This window comes from Hyla sarda, chromosome 2 (assembly GCF_029499605.1).
Source record: "Hyla sarda isolate aHylSar1 chromosome 2, aHylSar1.hap1, whole genome shotgun sequence".
In the NCBI taxonomy this organism is placed as follows: Eukaryota; Metazoa; Chordata; class Amphibia; order Anura; family Hylidae; genus Hyla; species Hyla sarda.
The window spans coordinates 155,719,607-155,723,453 of record NC_079190.1 but is presented as its reverse complement, the minus strand read 5'-3'; positions in this window follow the sequence as shown (position 1 = coordinate 155,723,453).

Genomic DNA, 3,847 nt, shown 5'->3' with positions numbered 1-3,847 from the left:
TTCCTTGCCCCATGTCCTCACATGTGGATCTGCCATTTTAGATGCCCTGGAGCCTGGCCCGCACTAAATGGAGTTGAATTAAGTGATTCGCGCTATAGAATCGTGGCGATATTCATATTCGTTACAAATCAAATTTTTCATGAAATTCGTAACAAATTCGGATTCGTCAGATTCCATTAGCTCATCTCTAGTTGTAATCCCAGAAACAACTCATGGATAGGTGGGGCGCTGTTTCTATAAGAAAGTAGTTATGTGTTTCTAATCCTATACAAAGTCTAGGAGCCAGCTGCCATATACATCAGATTTCCCTCATGTACATCAATATTGTATGAATGTAGTCTGAATCAAGCATGACTACATTTATCATTTTTACTAGGGGTTTTCCCACTCTTGGCACCCAATAGACTTTAATTTGTGCCTATAATGAACAAATGAATGAGAACCCTCCTGCCTAAAATAGCTACAGTGTAGTACTGAGGAATACTGAGCAGCTACTGAACAATGCCAGGTTGGCATCAGGTGAGTTATTTTCCCACATTCACTTCAATACAAATAAAATACAGCTGCAGCCATAATTTGGTGACAGCTCAGCATTTTTGTAAGCATACACTGCAAATAATTGATCACATGCCCTACTGCCACCTCATGTGAACCCAAACTTAAGGCATCATGCACACAATTACATTACAGATCCAAAATCCAGTTCACAATGACAATGTTGTTATTAAAGGGGTACTCCCTTGGAAAACTTTTTTTTTTTTTTAAATCAACTGGTGCCAGAAAGTTAAACAGATTTGTAAATCATTTCTATTAAAAAATCTTAATCCTTCCAGTACTTTTTAGGCGTGGTATACTAAAGAGAAATCCAAAAAAGAAATGCATTTCCTCTGATGTCATGACCACAGTGCTCTCTGCTGACCTCTGCTGTCCATTTTAGGAAATGTCCAGAGCAGAAGAAAATCCCCATAGCAAACCTATGCTGCTCTGTACAGTTCCTAAAATGGACAGCAGGGGTTAGCAGAGAACACTGTGGTCATAACATCGAAAAATAGAAGTGATTTACAAATCTGTTTAACTTTCTGGCACCAGTTGATTAAAAAAATTTTTTTTTTTCCACGGGAGTACCCATGGTCACTTTAGTTTCAAACAAATTCCCTCTAACATATCTGTAAATCATCTAATTTACCAAAAATAACTTCTTACAGGTACAATCAAAGGGCCGGATCTTCTGCGAGTTTCCTCCAGTGTATTCTCCCTAGCGGAAAATCCGCAGAAAACCCCTTTGAAGTCAATGTAATCAGCTGTGGATATCCACGGTGGAAATTCCATGTGAGCATTCTCTACATTATAAAAATGCCCCCAAATCTTGTCCATTAGGTATCTTACTTCCCTGAAAACTGCCTAAACCTGCCCACTGCCTGATGTTAGGGGAATTTAATATCTGGCAGCAAAGAGACCAAGACAGAACACAGGAAGTATGGGCACGGCCAAGAAACAGTGGGGGGAAAAAGTATTGAGTCAGCCACCAATTGTTCTAGTTCTGCCACTTAAAAAGATGAGAGAGGCCTGTAATTTTCATCATAGGTATACCTCAACTATGAGAGACAGAATGGGGGAAAAGTATACAGGAAATTGCAATGTAGGATGTCTAATGAATTAATTGGTAAATTAAAATAAGTATTTGGTCACCTACAAACAAGCAAGATTTCTGGCTCTCACTTACCCACAACTTCTCCTCTGTCCTCCACTCGTTACCTGTATTAATGGCACATGTTTGAACTTGTTATCAGGATAAAAGACACTTGTCCACAACCTCAAACAGTCACACTCCAACCTCCACTATGGCCAAGACCAAAGAGCTGTCGAAGGACACCAGAAACAAAATTGTAGACCTGCATTAGGATGGAAAGACTGAATCTGCAATAGGCAAGTAGCTTGGTGTGAAGAAATCAACTGTGGGAGCAATTATTAGAAAATGGAAGACATACAAGACCACCGATAATCTCCCTTGATCTGGGGCTCCACACAAGATCTCTCCCCATGGTGTCAAAATGATCACAAGAACATCGAGCAAAAATCCCAGAACCACATGGGGGGGGGGGAGGGGGGAGGGGGTTTACTTATTGAATGACCTGCAGTACCATCAGTAACACACTACGCCGCCATGGACTCAAATCATGTAGTGCCATACGTGTCACCCTGCTTAAGCCAGTACATGTATGGGACGTCTGAAGTTTGCTAGAGAGCATTTGGATGATCCAGAAGAGGATTGGGAGAATGTCATATGGTCAGATGAAACCAAAGTAGAACTTTTTAGTAAAAACTCAACTCGTGTTTAGAGGAGAAAGAATGCTGAGTTGCATCCAAAGAACATCATACCTACTGTGAAGCATGGAGGTGGAAACATCATGCTTTGGGGCTGTTTTTCAGCAAAGGGACCAGGATGACTGATCCGTGTAAAGGAAAGAATGAATGGGGCTATGTATTGTGAGATTTTGGTGAAAACCTCCTTCGATCAGCAAGGGCATTGAAGATGAAACGTGGCTGGTTCTTTCAGCATGACAATGATCCCAAACAAACCGCCCAGGCAGCGAAGGAGTGGCTTCGTAAAAAGCATTTCAAGGTCCTGGAGTGGCTCAGCCAGTCTCCAGATCTAAACCCCATCAAAAAGCTTTGGGGGGGAGTTAAAAGTCTGTGCTGCCCAGCGACAGCCCCAAAACATCACTGCTCTAGAGGAGATCTGGGCCAAAATTACAGCAACAGTGTGTGAAAACCTTGTGAAGACTTACAGAAAACATTTGACCTCTGTCATTACCCATAAAGGGTTTATATCAAAGTATTGAGATTAACTTTTGTTATTGACCAAATACTTATTTTCCACCATAATTTGCAAATTAATTCTTAAAAAAATCTTTTTTCTCATTCTGTCTCTCATAGTTGAGGTATACCTATAATGAAAATTACAGGCCTCTCTCACCTTTTTAAGTGGGAGAACTTGCACAATTAGTGGCTGACTAAATACTTTTTTCCCCCACTGTAGGTACATATGAGCTTTCCTTTTACCTCTTTCCACCGTAAAGTTATGGGCAACTGTCCCTTGTGTAAATACTTGTGTTCTTACTATACACACAGTGCTGCCTTCTGAATGTAATCCCCTCTCTTCTTCTCCATCAACCATCATTAACATTAGCAGCTGCAATTCACTTCTCAGATCAGGGCTGCTTTTGTACCATAATCCTGCCTTTCTGTGATTCTGTTGCTGTTCTTCTTTTTATTAGACTTAGAAAAAATATTAGACTTCAAAAAATTGCTTTAAACAAACAATGGTTGTTATATACGGATTTTTCAGAACTTGCTCCATACTTTAATTAATAGTATATACTATTTTATAACATTTGGTATATTATTACCTTCTTACCTATGTCTGTTGCAGAGCACAAATGGGGAATATGATGTTACAATGATGATGCTTGTTGCTTACAATACATTTAGAAAGTTTTCAGACCCTTTCACTTTTAAACATTTTGTTCTATTGTGGCCTTTTGTGCTGAAATGATTTTTTTTTTAAATTTAAGTTTACCCCCATCAACTGGCATTCCAATACCCTATAATGACAGAAAAAGGAGGAATTTTATTTATATTTTCCCAGATTTAAAAGAAAAAACCTCTTGATTTGGAAAGACACCTCTTGATTTGGAAAGACACGCCACTGTCTATATAAGGTCACACAGCTGACAATGTATATCAGAGCAAAAGCAGAGCCATGAGGGGGAAAGAACAGCCTGAAGAGGATTTACAGGATTGTTTGGAGGCACAGATCTGGGGGAGGGTAAAAACATTTTTTTTT